Source organism: Chamaea fasciata, unplaced genomic scaffold, assembly GCF_029207755.1.
Source record: "Chamaea fasciata isolate MVZ Bird 193981 ecotype frontalis unplaced genomic scaffold, bChaFas1.0.hap1 SCAF_2, whole genome shotgun sequence".
NCBI classification, from domain to species: Eukaryota; Metazoa; Chordata; class Aves; order Passeriformes; family Sylviidae; genus Chamaea; species Chamaea fasciata.
In genome coordinates, this window is record NW_027094087.1 from 53,099,255 (window position 1) to 53,121,760 (window position 22,506).

Consider the following 22,506-nt stretch of genomic DNA (forward strand, 5'->3'; position numbering starts at 1 on the left):
CGGATCAGGAGGGGCAGAGTTCCGAGGGAATAGCACTCCCCCCCAGAAAATCATCATCGCGAAGGCATCTGTTGTCCGAAACATAAGAAGAGAACTCATCCGCCCATAGAACTCAAGAAAACAAGGAGCGGGGGAAAACCCCCAAACGTCGCCCGGTTCGACGGCTGTGTTTCTGCTGGGCAAGAATCGCCCAAGGGTCCATCAGGGGTATTTTTAGGGCGATCACATAACGGGTGTCACCGTCACGCAAGTCTCCAGCCTTCCTCCTTTCCTCCAGCTCCTCTCTAACCCCGCGGTGGCAACCTACCGGCCTGTGTGTGATAGCAAGGAAGGATTTTCCCGTCTAAACATAGAAAGACTTGCTCAACCGAGCAGGAGCCCCGTGGATGTTTCCCCGAGCATGTTACAAGTAACAGCACCAGCAGCTCCACCGAGCCCCGAGGCCGGGGCCGGGAGCGCTCGGCAAGCTCGGGCAAGCCCGGTCCCGGCCTCCGCCCGCCCGGGGCACAGCGGCACTGCCTCCCGGGGCGGGAGGGACGAGGCCTCGCTCTTAAAAAAAAAAAAAAAAAAAAAAAAAAAAAAAAAAAAAAAAGAAGAAGCAAACAAAAAAACCACCCAAAAACCCAAAACCAAACAAACCCCCCCCCAAACCCAAAAAATACCACCATAAAGCAAAACTCAAAAAAAAATAAAAAAGGCAACAAAGAAAAAAAAACTACCCCAAAAAACAAGTTGAAAGGAAACAAACAAAACAACAACAAAAAGGAGCACACTTGTTTTGTTTCTTTTCCAGGCTACCCTGCGCCGTCCCCGCCGGCAGAAAGTTCCCCCCCGTCCCGCGGCAGCCGAGGGCGGTGGCCGGGGTGACCGTGGGCGTTCAGAACCCGGAGGGAAACGAGGCGTGGGCAAAGCTCGGCACCCCTTTGGGAACACGTCCCCCCAGCCTTGGCGGCGGTGGAAGGCCCTCCTCTGGTGTTTCAGTTTTCTTTGTTTACGTTCAATTTAGAAACATTGGCCTACGGCCATAAAAACGACGGTTCCCCTCCTCTCCCCCCGCTTCTGCCCCCTTCCCCCTGCTTCTTCTTCGGTGGTGGAGAAAATACTTAAGTTTCACGATCCCAGGTTCTAAAACGTTTTCCCTCGGCTCTCCATATTAACCCTTCGGCGCTACCTCGTAAAGAAAACGGAGCCGGGTGGTGCGTGCACCTGCCCTCGGAGCTCCCAGCCGAGGGGTCGCAACAGGTTCTGCCGGGAGACGGAGGGTACCGGCGAGTCGGTCAGCGCCCAACCGAGCGGCGGGTTCCCCCCTCCCCGTGGCCCCGCCGCTCGGCTCGGCGCGCCTCGCCTCGCCGCCCGCGGGGCGGTGCTGTGCGGCGGCAGCCGGGCGGGGAAGCGGCGCGCTTCGCCCCGCCGCCGCCGCTGCCGCTGCACCGCCCGGTTCCCCCCGTGGTCGCGGCGGCGGCAGCGGCGGCGGGTGGGGGAGAGCGCTGAAGTCGCTTGTACTCGCAGGGCTTGTTAGTTCCCCCCCCCCCGCCCCGCCCCTCCACCCCGATATCTTCCCCCACCACCCCTCGGCGAGGAGTAAGTGCCACCGCTCCGCCTTCTCCTTTTCGCAATGTTGACGCAATCTATAAATAGTGGAACAAAAGGACCAACTTCCTCGCAGCTTTGCTGAAACTGCACAAAAAAGGCAACCGGGGGGACACACACACACACGCACACACACGCGGTTATTTTTTGATTTTATTTTTCTCCGATTAAAAGGCGAATCCTCCTCTCCCCGTCCTCCCTCTCTCTCCTTACCCCCCCCCTCCTCCCCCCCTCCGCCACTGGAAGATCTTTTTTATTTTCCCTTGCTGCCTCCTAAGCTGGCAACGTCCTGCGAGTGGCTATTTTGCTTTTGCACCGAGCGAAGAGCTTCCCCCCTCGACCTCTCTTCTGACAGTAAGTGCCATTTAGCTACTGCCTTTTCGGGGACCGGGGTGGCCGCCTGCTCGCCTACCTGCCTTCTGCCCCAGAGAGCGGGCAGCAGGCACCGGGAGCTCCGGGGAAGCGGGGGGAGCTTTGGAGGCGGTGAGGGGACAGCGCCGCGGAGCGAGCGGGGATGCGCGCAGTGGGGACGGGGCGTGGGGGACCCGTGGATTTGGCCGGGGGGGCCGGCCGGTGAAATAAGGTGATCGGGAGAGGGGTCGGCTGCTGCCGCCCGCCGAACAAAAGCTGACGCTGATATTAAACGGGCTTTTGTTAGGGGGAAGTGAATGTGCGTGCGTGCGTGTGTGTGTGTGTGTGTGTGTGTGTGTGTGCGGGGGGGACACCCCGCCCGCAGCAAGTTGCCGTGCGGCGGAGGGCACCTCAGACTTGTTTACCGCTCGGCGCGGCGCTCACTGGCGTGTTTACCCTGCACACACGGCGCGGGGCTCCCCTCCTCCCCCCCAGCCCTATCCCTCCTCCGTGCCCCGGGGAGGGGAGGGATGAGCGGAGCAGGGTTTAAAGCGGCATCGAGGGGCTGCGCCGTCAGGAGATGCTGATACGATCACGGGTAAAACAACCACCCCCCTCCGGTTTGCAAGTCGGCTCGGTGCAAGCGCAGGCAGTCACTGGCCGGAGGGAGAATTACATCATCCCCTGCTCCAGTGATGCTACCTTTCGTGCCGCTACCATGCGCTCAGGGAAACAACCGGGGGCGCGCCTCACACCCCCCCGGCAGGCTCGGTGCCATCCTGGGGGCGGCGGGGGGGGAGCTGGGGGGCGGGGAGGCGCGCCCCCGCGTCACTCACACTCACACACGCCCGCCCGAGTGTTTACAGCGCTCACACAGGCGTATTGTGACGTCGCCTGAGTGACAGCCCGCCGCGCCAACGGGGGGGGGCGCGGCCCCCCGACGCCACGGCAAAGCCCGCCCGGCCCGGCCCCCCCGCCCCCCGGGACCGGCGCCGGGAGCGGCTCCGCGGAGCGCGGCGACGGGGGCCGCAGGGCCCCGCCGAGCCCTGGGCCAAACGCTTCCAAAGTTAAATCCGACTCACACGCTCCGGTACCGGCATGGCTTACGCGATGCCGATCAGTTTGAGTTTATGACGTTCTGTGACGTTTTAAGCGCACTCTGTAGAAGGAATTGCTCGTGAGAGAGGCGAGGCGTATTTGGAAGCGTGGGGTGTCTGTGAACTCACACCGCTCCCTCCGGGAGCGAGCGGGGACAAGGGGGCCGGCCTCTTGCCGGAGAGCACGGTCCTGATGAGACTTTGGGACAGGGATGCCGTCAGCGTAGAAGCTGTCATATCGATGGCCCTGGACACTCCATTGTCCAGAGTGGACAATGAAAATATTACCTTCTTTTTTTTGTTGTTTTTTTGGGTTTTTTAGGTTTTTGGTTTTTTTAAGGAATATAGACTTGAGTAGTGAGGACAAAGTCTAAATTTCACACATCATATGCTTTCCCCAGCGTTACAAGTGTAATGTTATAAGGTTAGAAACTTGTTGCAATATGCTACTGAGTTGGGAAAAAGTGTCTGTGGGGTTTACTCAGCCTGTGAAAATACTGAAGCAGTACTTACCCACTGTAAAGTCAATACAACTGTATCACACTAAAACCAACAAAAAGTGCTTTACAAACAGACATTTGTCAAGAATTGTCTGCCAGAATGCAGCTGTGTAAAAATTATTACCAAAACACCAGCATCTACTTGCTGCAAAATTCAAGTAACCACGAAGCCCTGTTTAATAGTACACACAGTTTTTAATGTGTTAATAGTTTGGGTTTCTTCAAAGCATATTACTTTTTGAAGTCTGGGTGTTTCTATTTGTGCAGAAAATAGACTGAGAAGCTTTGAGCTCCTACTGTTACAAAAGTTAAAAGGAAACAAAGTTGAGCTGCTAAGTCGGCAGTCTGGAATGAGTCAATAGTATCTCCTTTGTCCTGCTAGCTTTCTCTGCTGTGGTGTATCTTTGCTCTATTTCCGCTGCAAAAGCAAATGAGCATTTCTACCCTCCGCCTTTTTAATAGACTTAATAGAACTCCTAGCTTCTAAATATTCTAAACTACCACTAATATTCCAATGTGTCTGTCTTTCCCAGCTGTATACAACAGTTGTGATACCGTCAATGACAGTACACTCACTTCTTTAACCACAGAGATACTTCCACATTTTCCATTATCTATAATTAATAAAGCAAATTATTCTTGCTTTGTTGTAGTAAGTCTTCATATGGGAACAAATATGCCATTTTAAAGTACTCCATTATCTCTTGGGTTTTTGGTTGCTTTGGGTTTTGTTTTTGTTTGGTTTTTTGTTTGTTTGTTTGGGGTTTTTTTAAGGAGAAAAAAAAAAAGAAGTGAAGGAGATGTAAATAACTCTCCACTTCATTTACTTGGGGATTCCCTGGGAGTCTCAGAGGGCAAGGAGGTAACATAGCTGGCTTTTACAACAGGATGACAGGTCCTGACACAGGGTCACAGAGAATCTATGCTTGGCTAGCCCTGTGCTCCAGTTTTGTTTAGCTGGTAGCTAGTCCCTTGAGGGATCAATGTCAACTTAAGCATGCTAACTTCTACAAGCAATGGGCTGGCCAGTGACCAGAGCTGTGACTGGCTCCTCCAGGGCTCCCTACTTCTGCTACACTTGGAGCTCGAGTGCTGCTGCCAGGTTGCTTCTGTGGCTCTGCAGCTTGTCACAGAGAGAATTAAAGTGGCAACAGTACAAAGCGAGCCCAAACACTGCCTGTTCTCTGGAAACAAAAACTGGCTAGATGTAATAGGTGGATAGGAAAAGCAGCTTCGGTAGGAACATGGCTTAATGACTGAGGGACAGAAACTGGAGCCAACTCCCATCACCATGAGCTAAGTTTCTGTGTACCTTAAACCCATTTTGCCCTTAAATTCTGGCCTTGAATTGGTATTAGTTGTTCCACAGATCTGTCACACTCCCAGAGATAATAAACAAATGTAATTCAAAATCCCACACATAAAGGTATTCAATATCAACCTACTTTCTCTTTTAAGATATGTGTATCTTAAATTTATCAATTAGGGAACAAGGTATATATATGTGTGTGTGTATGCACACACACATACACACTTCCTCACACTGACAGTCCTTTCTGGTTTAACTTTCAAAACCCATTGGAGATTAGAGGTGGGTTACTAGAGTTCAAAGAAGAGTGAATTTGTATTAACTCACTGGGGTTGAAACCTGTACTTTAATATGTACAGTATGAAGTTTTTATTCAGTTTTATGTTACAGTATGAAGGCTTTTTAAGTCTGCAAGATCATGATAATTTTTTGTGTTTATAAAAATAAGGCTTGTTTGTTATTAATTTATCTAACTCTGCTTTTCTTTTGATACTTGAAGTACATAAATGAGTAATTTAGCACATGATTAGCTGAATGACCCTTCCTTTCCTTTTTTCACACTTGAAAAAGATTATCAGTCGACTACTGCTGTATTACTGTTTATGTGACCAGTCTGTCTGTAACGTTTGATGTCTGATACTTTAAATTTTTTTTTGTAGTCTATCCTGTCCATAAGATCCCAGTCTGTTTTGTTTTATTTTTGTTTTTTTTTTAATGCAGCCCTATAATTTCTAATAACAAGCAGTTTTCTCTGATCACCACAAAGGCCTATGCTGTGGATTTCTACAGCTTTCATTTAAAACTCTAGACACATTTCCATCTTCTCATTTGTAAAGGGTGTTACTAACTTACATTTGGAAATTTGACTGATTCAGACAGTACAGTCTTCCTGGTTCTGCAAGCAGGCAGTTCCAGTGTTTCAGCTTTTGCACAGTAGCACTTTAACAAGCAGCAGCCATGCATAACTAACAAGACTGCAAGTCCAGTTACTGCTTTTTAGAAGCCTCTACCCAGCTCTTATGTTATCCAAAATGTCCATTTTATGTTGTTGCAGCCATATGACAGTACTATTAACAGCAGGAACGTGCAGTTGTTATTTACAATGGATAAGATACAGGGGGAGAAAAAAAAAGTTTTTAAAAATGGAGCCTGAGGCGCAGGAAGAAAGAAGAACAGCTCCAGCTATCCCTTTATAGTAACTGGTGTTTTATGGAAAGTGGTTAAGAAAGGAAAACTCTCCCTTCCAGCAGTTAGCCAGTCATGGCATTGATACTTCTAATTGAAGACTAATAGCATTCTTGGATAAACCCTTATGCAGTTTTCATTTCTAACATCTGGAAACAAGCAGTATTGTTTTCCTCAGCTCCTTCTCTTGAGCCTACTTTTAGATTCTGGGTCTTACCCTCTAACTATATTGATGGATGTCTAATAGAACAGTTTTCAAGTTTGGCATTAATGCTTCATAAAAAGTAATATATTCTTATGAATATTTTAAAAGTACTGTAGTACTTTTCATTACTTTTTTGTTTACACATGCAGTTAGTATTCTGAATACAATATATGAATATATTATTTTAGCTAGTCAGGGCATCACTTCAAAATATGTACATCGTATGTACATCTGTACACAAGATACACCTTGCACAGACTAAAAGAAGTGTTCTTAGCATGGATTACAGGTACAAATGAATACTTTGATGAATGGAAACTAGGAATTCAGTAGTAGTTCACCAGATGAGAAATACACCTTTAGACTCCACAAAGAGGTAAAAAAATAAATATGCTGAAAACTAGGCAGCACTAGTTATCAAGACCATTGTACTTTTTAAGGGCTCTTAGTATCCTCATTTCTGTCTGTATGTGTTGCCTGCATGAACATCCTTTTTTTATAAAACAAATTTCACAAAGATTCCACTTGTATTGAATGGCTGTCACAACTACTGACTAAATATTAATTTTGGTAGTCTTTCTAAGTTAAATCTATAAACTCCTATATCTGGATAACTTTTAAAACCTTACACACAAGCAAAACTCTCAACAAAACAATTTCTTGACTTACACATTGTCTATCCTTGTTTTTAAAGATTTGGTTAGTAATTTACATTCATTTGTCAATTTTACTTTTATTAGATGGAGAAAAATTAGATGGTCTCTTTTGTTTTGAAATGTATTTCATCTTAGTTTTATTACACTAAGGAGAGCGATAAACACTGCAGGCTCACTAGAAGGAGTTTCACATTAGTGCAATCACTCTGGTTTCATAACTCCTACAGATTTTTATCCCTTACAAGCAATAATTTACATACCATTGAGGGAAAATGAAAATGAGGGGGAATCTCATTATGACACTGCAAAGTGTACTTAGTTTCTCCTAACATGGACTAGATTAAATCTGGCCTATGTCACAAGAAATGTGAAGGGTGAGAGCAAAGGGTCCTTTCTCATAATAGTCATGCACAATTAATGCTCCCTTCACTCAATAGAGAAAACCAGACCCAAAATGAGGAGGAGGATATGGACTCCTATTCTTTCACCTTCATTCCCCACCCCCACCCTCTGAGCTGTAAATAAAGGATCAGGTTGCACTATTTTAAAAGCTAGTGCAGTACGCACACTTCCTCACAATATTGGCAAGCACTGGGAGAAAATCTCTCTCAGAGCTCCCTGCAGGAGTTCCTGCTGCTTCGTAACATCCTTTACTCAGGACTGTGACTACTCAACTGAGCTGCATCTTCAATAAAGTGATGAAAACTTCCCCCATAAACATACAATATTTTTTGGGACATATAGAAATAACAGTGTTCTTGAAATAACTTACCTTTGACACATGGCTTTGAATGCTTCACACTTGATGCAAATCATAAAAAACTATCACAATAGCTCAGCACTACAGGCAAAGCAGACCTGTAAATAAATTAAAAGAGAAGTTAAGGAACTTACCATAATTTCCTGAATATGCTTAAATAAACAGGATTGAATAACACATTAAAGAATATAATTGCTCTGTCTTTCATCCTACCATCTGAGCACAGATTTCTGGTTACTGCTCCTATAGACACTTCAAGTTAAATCAAACTGCTGATGTTAAATCTGTGTCAAGGTGGAAGATGGATGGTGCTTTGACCAAAGTTTGACATGGGAATCTAAACAAGGACCAAAATCCCGTCCTTGACTCAGAATTTCACCAATGACTTTTCCATTCTAAGATAGGGACAGTTAAAACTGTCCCACATCTCACTGAATCCAAGAGATAAAAAAAAAATGCTTACATGTAGGATGTGCCAATGCTACACATACCAGGGTTTAAAAAGTCTAAAACAAGATCTGAAAAAAGTGTTTAGAAACATTTCGTTTACCTGTACATTTGTCTTTTTTAAAATATAAAACACAGTTCCCAAGGCAAGGCGCCTAGCTAGCAATGCCTGATGGATGTCAAGAGGTTAATCCAACTATGAAGGTCTCTCTTAAGAGGAGTTCCTGTGCCATATCATATCTCCACATAAAAAAAGAAACCCAAAGTTGCAGTGATTGAAATTCTCACCAGTCTTCCACTCTCTTCACATTAGATATGAAGACCTGACTGGGACAGGGCACTAAAAGCCTCATATCTTACCCAGGGATCCTCCTGCAGGAATTGTGAAAGGAAGCCATAAGCCACCTCCTGTTGGAATAGGGCAAGTTTTGCACTGGGAGAAAGAGACTGCACAATGCACTACATAAATACTGGGCTGACCCAGTGGCACTCAGAGGCTAGAAGATCTGTATCAATCTGTCAAGTGGCCTAACAGTGAGAAGGAATAAATCCTGTTTAGTCTTGCCTCAGCCACTATTACCTGAGCTCTGATAGTTTTAAAGGAACGAAATCTCATTCCAGGTTTAAAAGAAGCTTGAGGTCTATAGATAAAAAGCTGTATACTACATCTAGGTACTACAATTGTAGTTGTTATTAATACATAATTTCAACATACAGACTGGGAGATATCTCACTTGAAAGCAAGAATGAAAATAATGACAGGTTGTATGACATCATGTGACAATAAATTTACAAGTAATAGCAAAACTGTCGTTTTCTTATGCGTAAGAGTCATTATTCTAGAGGGAGAGCCTGCTGGAAATACAGGCTGGAAATACGCAAGAGGCACATGAAAATGGAAGGAAAGATAAAAAGTTCAGTGGCAGATGCTGATCTGGATGACTGAAGTCTTCATCAAATAAGAAAGCAGTCTCCTATTTACTTTCTGATGCTGTGTAAATGAGTGAATCAAAGCCCACACATTCTCTTGCAAATCATGTCACAAGGATTCTACATCTCTATGCCCCTGAGGTCATGAGTGACCATGTACTGACCCCTGACAGACTCCTGCCGCCTTTCCTTTAATACACCTCCCTAAGCACTTGAGCCCCTATGAGCGCTATACATTGCATGCTTCCTACCCTTCCTTTCTTTTATTTTAGCAATCTGCACACCACAAAAATTTCCTATAATCTTGTGTGTTTCTCTACAACCTTTCTCATATGGAGAAGTTTCTCAATACTTAAGCAGACATGTTAAGGAATAAAGAAAAACATGAAAGATGAGATTATTTCAGGGAGAGACTCAGCAAGTTTTCAGAGAAAGGAATACTGTATTTCAAATAAAATAAGATCATTTTCATTGGGAAGAGGCTTACATTTACATTACCAGTAAAACTTCCGCTGAAAGGGGAGGAAACAGTAACTGTAGACAGTAGTTCAAAAGGAAGTTCTGCTACGGACCAAAAAAATTACCTTCTTCCTACTGGGTATAAAATATGTAATTAATGCTGAACTTCTGCATATGCCTTAAATACTGAGCCGTGAGTATGGATTGCCCTTTAATGTGTCCAACAGCCTTAATGCTGAAACCTATACAGGGAAATAATTATGACAGTAGCATTCACCAAACACAAAACTGAGATATTCTTTCATTGAAACTCCTCCAGCTCTAACAAAGGCAGCATTCAAAAAAAAAAACAAAAAAAACAAAAAAAAAACAACAAAAAAAAACCAAAACAAAACAAAAACCCAAAAAAAACCCCACATAAAAACACATAAAAACACCAAACCCCCCAAAAAACTACCCAGCGTTCCAAAGACTGATGTGGATGCTAGACATACTGGACATAAACTGATTCTTGAGTTAAAGACAGACATCCACTAGCCAAAAGGAGTAGCTCCAACAAAGAAAAGACTTTCAGGTTTCAGACTTTCAAGTTTCAGACCTCTAGTTTGAACTTATCTATGTTTTCAAACATCAGTAAGTTCAGCGGAGTTAGAAATACCCAGTATGTGTAATGAAAACAATCTCTATCAGCAGATACAACATGAACATGATAACGTATGTTTTCCAAGCCTAGAGCAATTGTCAAGCAATTACTGTTTGTCAAGACAACCCACTTGACAGTCAGGGTCATCTAACCCCAGGTCATCTCCTTCTGCCTTACAGTGAGGCAGGTCTCAGTAACTCAGCTGCCCAGCTTTCTTTAATTTGCTCTGAACCCAAGCTGCAGACGCAGGTTTCCCTCGCTGCACGCAGCCGGAGAGATGAGGGAAGCGGCGGTGACAGGGCTCAGCTCCTGCGCCGCGATGGCTCAAACTGGCAACAGATGCTGGGGTTTTGTTCCGAGGGAAGGAGGGCCCGCGCGGGTCAGAGGGGACTCCTGACAACTGATTATTAACCAGGCCTTTCTAAAGCACTTGCAGGGCCCATATTGTGTTTGTTTACTACACAGAACTACAAGTGCATGTTATCAGGAGACAGGGTGAATTGGTTTGTGTCTCTGAGTTCAATTACCACTTCTAGCTACCTTTTAAAAAAGAAAAGAGAATAGCCTTGTCTTATGCAGTCTATTTTGTTCCAGTTTTATATTTCCTTTTTTTTTTTCTTTTATTTTAAAGACCCTTATTCAATTAAATATATCCTCTTTTTGGTGTCTAGATTGTGATTTCATGCCTGCACAATTTTTATTTAATCATTTATATAAGGAACTTCTTATTCTTAATTTTTACATCTTACGGTAGAAAATTGAATGGGTTCTCTTTACTATGACTTTGTCTTTCAATTATAATTTATAAAAGTGCGTATTCAGATAAAAAATGGAATTCAGTTGAAATGTAGCAAAAGAGCCCTTCATTAATTCCCAGTTAAATTAAATAGCTATGACTGTACACAACATGTAAGAAAAAAAACTTATCAGAACATATTGTGTTGAAAACTGATTTATTCAACAAGGATGAATCTTTGCTAGTTGGTGAACTTAAGTGATTGTTTCTAGTTAGCACGACCTTCAAGATGTATAACTAGTACATCTCGTCCTCTTACAGATTTCATTCATGGACATAAGGAGAAAAAATGAAATTACCTGCTTTTTCATCTCTCAGTGGTTTTTTCAATTTTGAACATACTAGTCATTAATATAAAGTAGATGAGTACGTTAAAAGAAAAAAAGAAAATCTATCAGAAGCTGGTTCCACATTCTGCAGGTTATAATTCCAAATTCTCTGCCTGTGGCTTCCACCCCTTCAGTGGTTTGACTTTGTCTAAAACTTTGGCATAAAGAAATGTGTTGGCATGCTATTTTTTATTGTGTTATTTTAAAATACTATAGTAAATTTAACCTTAGTACTGGCTGCCCTAATTTCATAACTAATTTAAAGTGGTCTTGTTAAAAAAATAAACTTCGAATTTAAAGAAAGCATATATAAAGAACTCATTAAACACATATTAATTGTTCCAGGATAAATATGTGTGAATAATTATTCACACAAGTGACAGAAAATGTGATTTCCCTCTTTTCTCTTATGGCCATTTAGACTATAGGGTGTTCAAACCAGCATGGGTCCCTACTGTGCCTGCTGGTGTACATACAAAGCTAAAGAGACAGAGCCCTGGCACAGAGGTTTGCCTTCATTTCCTCCATAACTGAGGCATTGGAAGTAAGAAGCCAGACAGAATAGGATTTTTCTTTAATGCACTGGCTGTTCAGGTGCAGATTTACAAGCAGCAGGAGGGAAAGGGTGAAAGGATGCTATGAAGAGCTCTAGATCCTTCCCTTTTCCTCCACCCATTCTTCTCCTCCTCAAGCTATAGCTCACCTGTGCCTATTTAGTGAAAACTGAACAGACTTTGGGCTAACCAGGGAAGTGAACATAAGAATTCACCATCTTAATCTCTGCTAAAAATAGAGATTCCCCATTAAACTTCCTTGTCCTTGCAAAGTGACTTAGAAGGATAAACCTTCTGTCAGGACAATCTCCCAAGTTTAAAGGAAAGGAAAGTTATTTCTGAGAATTTCCTATAGTTGTGAACCTGGCTTGCTGCATTTTGGAATATGACTTACAGGTTTGGTCCCATAGATCTGTGGATTGGATCCATTCACTCAAGATGGATCAGAATGAAATTCTTCCTCCTCCTCCCACATTACTGTGATGGAAACAACACTATCCCATGGATTTTCTATTATTTTTCTTGCACTTTTCTTTGCCAGGCTCAAAGATTTCCTCTCTGTAATAAAAAAAAATCTGAAAGCCAGTATAAGGAACAAGAAAAGTCACTACTCAGAACTACAATGGTAGCAAAAAGTTTCTAGAGAGAGAAAGATGAATAAAGTTTGATTTAAGGAAGGGCAAGATTAGGTGAGAAAAAAGGTGAGATAGAGACATTTCATTAACATATGCCATAAAATCTTTGAAATGCTACAGACTAGGAAGTTAGCAAAGTTGAGAGTGCAGTAAATGGAATTAGAAGGACTAAGGATGACTCTAGTTGATTGAATTTAAAGAGGGGAAAGTCCTGAAAGTATTTTGTTTCATTTTTGCAAAGACTTTGAGTAGGTCATGATTCATAAACAAACTTTGTTCTAAGAGTACTAGAGAGGTCAAACTGGTTCAGGCCAGGCATACACTTGGCCCATTTACCCATCTCCAACAGCTGACAAAAGCCAATTCTTATCCAAATATTCCCTCAGTGAACAGCAGGACCAGGACAAGCACAATTGATAATGCCCGTACATTCCAGCATCCAACTTTGTTTTAGCTTGGTGGGTTTCCTGAACCTGATGTGGTTCAAGTGACCTTCACCAGATTGCTCTTCCAGGGCCTCATGCAGTCTCTCCTTAGATTGTTGTGAACTTCGGTAATCTATACTGTCTTTAGAAAAAGAATGTTGTGAGTATAATACCCATGAACATATAAAATAATATAATTTATTGTATTATTTACTTTGAATGGGCCTACTGCTGTCCTCTGATGCACCCTTTTTCTTTATTGATAGAGAAGGTGAAAAGTTTATCCCTGTCCATCCTTTTTGTTTGTGACTTTAAAACATTTATTGCTGTTTAGAAAACACAAATTTTGCTGTTTGTTAAAGGGGTGCTGTAGTTACAGTCTCTGAAGAAGACTGCATTGCCCCAGGGCTGGAAATCTATTTCTTCTTAGCTCTTCCAATCAACCACCAGTCTGCCTGCTATCTGTGGCAGATGCTGAAGCTGCTATTGCAAAGAAGTCCTTCCAAGATCCTGGGGAACTGGAAGCCTAGATGAGCACATTCTGAGAGAGTCATTCTTTTCCACTGTTAGGGAAGATGCATTAGAGGAAAAGACGCAGTCATGCATATTGTGCTCTTAAAGCCCTGCTGGTCTTTCTGCAAGCAGAATCTAAAAGAATCATAGGGAGTGGAAATAAAGAGGATAAAATTTGCCAATCCACAGAAATCAGCCCTGTTCCAAGAAAATTACTTGCTAATAACTAAAGCTCAAGGAATCAATGTAAACTTTATCTAAAATCTGAAGCAGAAAACTGAAGCAAAAGTAGTTCAAGCCTCCTCCAAAGAAGGAGGACATTGTTTCTAGAGTAGACCTTAAGTGGGCACAGTTAGTATCATAATGAAAACCACAGAAGCTTGTGAGAGTTTCCTATTATTTCAGTAGGAGATTCTTAATTCATACAGTATTCTCCAATTTTCTCTGCCATGTGTTTTATGAGATACAGAAATATTTCTCAGGCAGACAGGAAAGCACAGTTTTTGTAAGTAAAAAATTATACAGACAGGTAAGACAGGTCTCCATTGTTAGGTAAAAATATAAAAAAAAGCCTTTCCTAAATCCTACTACAAGTTAAGGTATATTGTATCACTGTGCAGAAGACGGTAAGCAGCTATTGTAGAATAATGCACTTTTAGAGAAATTATATAAACTCCACTTAGTGTCAAAATTATTAAACAGTCCTGTACTATTGAAGTAGAAGAGGTTCAGGAAGACTGACCATGGCAGGACACTCAAACAGAAAGTCTTTTCATTCGGGTTTGTGAGTAACTCTAGTTAAAGTGACTATTTGACACAAAATTATCTGTACTGTTGCAAAATAGTTTCTGTCAGCAGATTTCACTTAGGCAACGCCCTGTCTATCAGCTGCAATCACACCGGGTTTGGCTGTAGGATCTGATTATTAAGTCAGAAGGGTATGTCTGGCTAAGCAGGTAAAGAGAATGTACTGAAAGTTTCACAGGACACAAAGAAAGATTTTAAAAAGGCACACAAAACCCATGTTATAAACAGGTAAACAAAACATTTTTTTCAGGAGCTCTCAGCATCCCCCTAGCTAGAACAGGACACCTATTTGTATCTGTTATGAACAAGCACTCATTTAGAAGTCCCCATTTGAAAAATGTGACTCTGGAAGACAGGTCAGTGCTATTGACTCCCTGCCATGATGGCTAGATATGCTGAAGGTTAGAAAGGCTCAAGGCTCTAACATTATCAGCTCTAATCCCAAATGTTTCCTAGTTCTGACTGGCTTAAGTTAGAGCTGTATGTCACATAAAAGCTCCTGAGGATGGTCTTGCCCCTCACTAGCTTCTTGAAAAAAATACATGATTAATTACCCTGTCGTTTATTGGCTCTTGTTTGGGAAGTCCCTGAAAAACAACCCCAAATTTATTTATTTATTGTTCAAGGCAGAGAGTACTGACTGAAATATTTATATGGAGAGCAGGCATCTCCTGAACATCACAAAGATTTTGAATATGATCAAATCCCTGTCTCTGAATAGATCTCTCCGTCCCCCAGACCCTTGGTACTTCAAGGTATGAAGGCAACACCGTAATGAGTATTGTTTGTTCAAAGTTTAATGAGGAAAGGACTCCTTTGTGTACCCCAGACACCTGATGGAGCAAGTACCAGGTCACTGCAAGGCTGTGCTTTCAGAATGTATCTAAAGTACAAAATGTTTTGGGAGAGCCTCTAAATGATGAGAGGTTTTTACAGATCTTGAAAGATGACCTAGAAGCTGATTTAATTGACCTGTTGCTGTCTACAGTCTCTCCTCTGGGAAGTAGAAAGCTCTTGACAATATGATGTATAACAGTAAAACCATAATAAAATGTTTTAAATTGACATTGTTTCTGTAAGTCTGAGAACTGTTGATGATATAGTTTTAGACCTGTGTGAACTGAATCAACGAGCTCTTGTGGTACTACACCTCAATGTTTTATCTTTTGAAGCAGGCTGTGGTGATGGCTACTTTTTCTGGGAGGAGGCAGGGCAAACACCAAGTCAACAGCAAACTCTTGTTTTGTTCATGACAAAGACTCAAGGGTAGCACTCTGTAATGTAATCCAGAGTTCCTATGAGGAATCTAATGTCTTTTCTCTGCTGCATGGATCCCTATGTAAAAATAGACATCATGCACGCTGGCAGTTCAAAATCCCTGAGGATTAGTGATTGGTTAGGAGATTATGGATACTACTCCAATCTGAATTTGAAATAGCAAATGAAATTGCTGAGGCACTGATAGTTGACACTGAACTGCTAGCCCCCTCACGCTTCCTGTAGAGACAGAAGGCTCTGTCACTGATTTGGAATGGTACATTTGCTTCTGCAATCAGTCATAGAAGGCATCCTGTTTCTGGTGTTTATTGTTTCTAATAAGCTGGACAGCTTGTAAGAGAATGAGAGAGAAAAGCCACAAGGCCAACAAGTCACTCAGCACTATGTATGACACCATGCTGAAATACAAAGACAATCACTACTATTTGGGCTATAAATACATAAGGCACTTAACACAAAGCCAGCCACTATCAAGGTCCCTGCAGAGAGTATGCAAATAATAAAATTAGTCTTTTCAGGACCTGAACTTTAAAATACATGAACCAAAGACATGTCATATTGCTGAGGGATCTTTTATGCCTTCTACATGCATGGGCAGCAACTTGTACTGAGAATCAAGTTCCTCTTGCCTCCATCAGACTTCCCTGCCAATACAAGTGGATCCCGCTAATGGATATGTTCCAGAAGATCAGAATTCCAGCTTTTAGGACACTGAACAAAAGACAATGTCTTAAATCATAACTATAGCTTTACTTGTAGAATTTAGAAATAAACTGATCTCTGTTTAAGGGAAGTCTCCCCTCCCTCCCTCCCTTCCCTGCTCTATGTTTCATCTCAAAAAGAGGAAATGTTACTATGGGATATGTTGCTCTCTGAAGAATCACACTACGGAAAATCTTAAACACCAATAACCTATGACTCCTTTATCCATATACAAAGATGTATATCTATTATGTTAACTCAAACTGTATTTTGCTAATGATCATTAGGGGACTTAATTTATTGTATGAAATTAATTATACTATTACAACTAAAGTTAAGTAAATCACACAGTACATGTGCTGCATGATTTCCATCTCTCTGGTATGATGGAAATAATTAAATCATCCATGTTTGTATTCACGTGGCTATTTAATGCCCTGAGGTCAGTGGACATGGGGGTGCTTCACATACCTGCTGATACCTTTTATTGGACCTTTTTGTTCAAATAATTTGTCCTCACACTCATGGGGCACATGCACATCAGCAGTGAAGCACATCTACACAACCACTCAAAGAAGCATCCAAGAGCATCCCAGAAAAGTTATTCACATTCTTTATAAAAACTGGGCAATTAAAGTAACTGTCTGTGTTTTGGACAACTTAGATGGAAAAGTGGGCTATATAAATTAACACACAAATTAATAAAGTAACTATCTCTTTATGCTGTTGCTGTATTGTACCTCACACTACTAGCCTAGAGAGCCCCAAACTGCATAGAAACGCAATTTCTAGTTCTCCAAATATATTTTTATTAATTCTGACATTCTATTTATTTCTCAAAACTGACCAAAGAAATATCACTTCTAAATATTAACAGTTTCCAATCTATATCTTTCTGATGTGCAGTTTGTGCTACTTCGTTCAGTCCAAATGCAGTTACATTAAATAAGGAGATTGCATTACATTATTAAATTTGCTAAAATAGAATAACTCAGAATAACTGCACACCATGTTTTAACAATTCTACCTTCAATCATATATTCTTCTGCCAACTTAAATAAATATTACATCGTTCTAGTTTCCTTGTATGTGGCTGTTTGCCTCACTTAATCAAATTGCATATATTTTTTCTTCCTAACCACCCTTTAATTATTCTGGTTTTGGATGTCCTTATTTAATCTGTGATATTTTCAAAATTCTTGAATGATAATTTCATTAACACCTTTCAAAATGGGGGTTAGATCCATTTATATATTATTAACTGTATGTTTCTGAGTACCATACTATTCAATATAGATACAGTCATCTTTGCTGGGGATTGATTTCTGTAGTATTAGCACTGGGCCTCATGCAGGAAAACTAAATTTCTCATCCTAATAAATCCCCTCTCATTGCATAAATACTTTTAGTCAGCATTTTTTTTAACTGTTCAATAAAATATTACATGGGAAAGCTTAAAAAATATCATTTGCATTTGCAACTTCACACTGTAAAGGCAAATGTTCCATTAAAAAATTCTTAAATTAATATTTAAGAATATTTAATGCTGAGAAGCAAGTTCTCATGAGTAAAACCAGACAACCATAGGTTTCAGTTGTAAGTAAAAGGCACTTTAGTATTTTTTCTCAATTTGTTTAATTGATTAAGGCATCTTGCAATTTAAAAACATTATTCTCTCTTCAGGAAACACCTTGGATCAGAAATTACTTTTCTGACTTACATGAGATGTCAAGTCACGCAATTTTCAGAGGCCTTTTAAAAGCAGTGTTCACTTCTATCCAGAATTATATTTTCCTATCCTTGTAAAAAACTGTAAGTTAAGCATTGTAAAGTTATTTGCTAGATATGTTCCTCTAAAAAATTCTCTGACCTACACTGTTTTTCTTCTATATAAACTGTATTAATATAAAGATGCAGTGTTATTTAAGTCATACTTTTGAATAATTCTATTCAAGCTAACAACAATCTTTCTTCAAGTTGGCTTGTATCATTAAGGTTTTAAGACTTCGGGGGTCTCTTTCTAAATTAATTCTCAAATCTGCATAAGCAGATGCCTCCTACTTCAAAAAGAAACAACAAAAAACCCAACTAACAAACCATAAACCAAAGTTAGGTAAATCTAAATGGTTCTGGTGCAGTATTAAACAAAAAAGTCATACTGGAACCCCTTGGTTCCTTATCAAGATAACAAGAGACAATGAGCCACAAAAGTGAGGGGGTGCTACTTTTCTTTTTTCCTCTCTGAGGTGTTAACTGAGTGAAAGCTATTTGATTAGAAACCTGCTTCTAATAATTGAGACTTTTCTAACACAATTTGAGGGAAGCGGGTAGATTAAAATGTCCATTTGCAAATGTTCACAGCCTTTCTTGTTGCAGAAATACAAGAAAAACCACTGGAAGATGAACACTTTAATTTGAAGATTTTAATTGCTGTTTGATATAAACACATAAGTCCTCAAGCATCTAACAGAGTACAACAGGGTAATAATTATTAATGCTTTTTTCATCATCCTTCAAGTTGAATTTCTAAGAGAGAACAGATATGCTAGCCAGTATTCTGAATAGACTGAATTCTGTCAATATTCTGAATAGTTAAATGATCTTCATTCCTTCAATATTCTTATGTTACATATTTTATGCTCTAACAAAAGCATATACATGGATTATTCCCACTTTAATCAAGGCCGTGAATGTTGGTAACGTGAACCATACATTTTAATATTGTTTTTAAGCACAGGAAAATAAAATAACTTGAGGTTTGGAGCAGAAATACAAGTGATACTTCCTAATATCACTAACTAATTTCACTAGGGTTCCATTATCACAGCAGAGATACTAGGTTTCATTTTTATTACTAACAGACTTTATTTATCACTGTAAAAATAGCCTGTTAACCACAGAAAGTAAAATTCACCATCAAATTTCTGGTTTTGTTTAGGAATCAGACTTTTTCAGATATTCTGTCAAGTAGTAAACCCTAGTTATCTATATGCGATTTAAAAGAAACTACATGTGTTCTGAATTCAGAGTATTTCCCTGTAATATCTACAAAGCTACACATACCTGAAGAACATGTGCTAGAGAGAAGTAGAAGATAAGAAAAAAGGGCATTGGCAATGCTGAAATCAGGTTCCTGACCAGAGAACCAAGCAGTGCAAGCAGAATAATAGCACTGCTTGCATGAACAGGTAACATTCTTTACCCTTACTGATGATTTGTAAATAGAAATAAACTTTAAAATTAAATAAGTGAAAATTAAAATAGACAAAGGCATGTAAAATTCAAGAATACATCTATTAGGGGAAAAAAAAAAAAGAAACCCGCATTCATGATGATTTATCATGTGTTCAGACTATACAATTTTATCTCCACATTCCAAATTTATTTTTCATGTACAACTTAATATTCTCAGTTATCTATTGTGTGGAGCCAACAAATATGGAAGAAAATAGATGTAAGAGCATTATTATGACAGAAACATTTTGTCTAATCTGTTCTAAATTGTCAGTGAGGAAGATGCTGCAGCATTACCAGATAACTTGGTTCCAGTCTTTACTGTTCTTGTACTTCAAAGGATTTTCCAAATATGTAGCCTATTCTTTTTGACTGTAAATTAAGATTATTTTTTCTTGTCCTTCTGCAACTGGGTACAAAAGACCATTAGTGACCATCTTCTTCACCATCATCTTCAGATGTCCTACTATTTTTCCCAGTCTTCTCTTCCCTAGACTAAACAAATACAACTTTTTTGAACTATGCCTTATAAATCTTTCTTTCCAAAAATCTTTTCATTCATGTGTTCTCCCACAGATTCTCCTTCACCTGAAAATTGAAATAATTTTCCTTTTTTAGACTTTATTGTAAGACAGAGAACAAATTTTTTTTCACTGATTTTTATTCTGGTCATTTTGCATGCATGTTCTCTGATTTTGCTTCATCTGTAAAACTAGGTAGTATCCATGTTACTTGAAATTTTATGGAACTGTAGAGCAGTAGGCTCCACAGACCCTTGAAACAAAATACACCTCTACATCTCTTCAGTAACTTTTTTTGGAAATCAGTAATGACAATTTTATTTGAATACAAAATAAGTCACTTTTTCTTTTTTTTTTTTCCTTTACTTCAAAAAACTGGACACACCAGGGATTTTGTATATCTTCTTAGTTTTACATTTAACATCTAAAAAAGAATTATAATATACTTAATAAATAAGCGGACAGATGGATGGATGGACAGACAGGCATAAATCCAGTTTTTCTTTGAGAATCAAGCATAATAGAAGGGAGATTTGACAAAGAGCCCATATCTCTATTGTCTCAAAATAGGTAGTATCTGCTGAACAGAGTTAGACGGATGTTGGTAGCTGAAGTACACTAGGAATCTTTTTGATGATTACACAACTACTAGTCTGTGGTAAAAATATGTCACATTTTGCATTATTTTCAATGAGTTTTGCCTGAACGAAGAAGAAATACTGTGGACCAAGAAAAGTAAAACAAAGTAATTAAGACAATAATGTATCAATTCTGCAACAACTATCTGTATTCATATTTATTCCCAAATGCCTGCCTTTAGAGAATCCAGTCTCTTAACTTTTTTTAACCACAGATAGTTTATTCCAGGAATCTTCAAATTATTTCCTTGGAAAGCAGGCAGCAGGGAGGGGAGACAAGGGGAGGGGGAGAAGAAGTGATTAACTGCAGAGCAGTTTATGACATTTAGCCCAGATTTTCCATTTCTTTGCTCGGCTTCACTTGTGCAGACTATGCAACTATACCATAATCACATATGAAAGTTCTTCTCAGAAGTGGTTTCTACAGTTTGGTTTTGCTTTTTACTATTCATATAGTTTATGCATAGGGTACTTTCATAATGAATTTCTGAAATGTAGTAGTTGTTCTTTGTAATCTAGTTAATCTGTCGATGGGCAAAATATCCCTCATACCTAGATGAGCTCTCAACAGGCTAAATGAGTGAATAGGCTGAAGGACTCCTTGCAGCACTATAGTCCTGCTCAGAGCCACCCAATCTCAATCTCCAGAAAAGCCTCTACCCTACGGCCAAACTTCTGAATGCAGTTATCTCCTCCTTCCCACACTTCAATTCAGCTTCCAGCAGCTCCTAAAAACTATGTCCTCCACTTTCTCAGGAAACACAGACAGGCAATCCTTCAACAAGGATTATTTAAGCAGGAGTGATGGGCACAGAATGCAATCACAATAAGAGAGAAGCAGTCTGCGAAGACTTATCTAGCCGACCTGTCTTATGTGCCCTAAGATTTTTCATCTCTTTGCAGAAGTCTTGAAGCAACTCTTTTCCTCAAAACAGGAACTACCAGTTCTGGCAGTTCAGACATTAGGTTTAGCATATATAATGTACTCCTGAGAGAAGTGAATGACTTCAAATATTTTGTTTGGCTGTTTCATGTAATTTTCTAAAACTATACTCAAGGGCATCACAGTAATTTTACATAATTCACTTGCATTTCCAAAATACAAGGTCATTATAAGAAAGAAAACTTCTTTTTATTCAGCTACATATGTAATATGTGTGACAGATTTGCTTTATGTTATTCTCTATCTATGCACACCTAATTCCAGTTTCTAATATTCTTCATTGATATTCTCTACATTCTTTTAATGTAGCTTCTAGTATTGGCAAAAACGTAATACTACTGATGTAAAGCAAGCCAAATGTACAGATTCGTACATTCATACTACAAAAACGAATTTTTATAATGCAGTTCCTTACTGTGCTGCACATCCGGTCGATGGCAATATGGTAAAGCCAGAATAGCTGGTTTGTTCCTCCAGAAAAGCTGACTGCATTTCTGCATAACAGCTTCTCCAAACACTAAATCTACAGGCAAATTTACACTGAATCATTGTTATGATGGCCTATTTTCTTAGTGTTCCATTAAGAATAATTTCATATTAAGAACTGTTTCCAAATCTCTACTCCTAATCTTACTTCTCAAACTCTTGGCTATTTTCCTTTGATCTACAGCATCCCACAATTTGCCCAATTTCTTTATGTACTTTATGTCCTCAGCACTCACCAGGGTAGCTGACCGCTTTCAGAATCTGTATTTGTTTTTATTTGAGCAGTTTATTTCCTCTCTTTACCTCTAAATGACTTAAAAGACAATACTCAACTGAATGATACTTGATCATGTTCCAGCATTGTCTGATGTGCCACATTTTCCTTTCCTTTTTTATTTTCTGTCTTCAGACTTAAGCAGCTAATCCCAGGTCACAAAGTAGTCTATGAAATTAATTTCATTTTTTCTTTTTGTGCAGTTTTTTCCTGCACATAGTTTTCTACAACCTGTAAAA

At 40.1% G+C, this 22,506-nt stretch overlaps 1 long non-coding RNA gene across 1 annotated transcript in view; it reads left to right on the top strand.

The window, feature by feature from the left end:
- Nucleotides 1–1,561: 1,561 nt before the first annotated feature.
- Nucleotides 1,562–22,506, top strand: part of LOC136285221 (uncharacterized) — a 72,501-nt gene continuing 51,556 nt past the window's right edge. Inside the window, exon 1 of the long non-coding RNA XR_010719394.1 lies at nt 1,562–1,944. This is a non-coding gene — a long non-coding RNA (uncharacterized lncRNA). The remainder of the gene's footprint in view (nt 1,945–22,506) is intronic.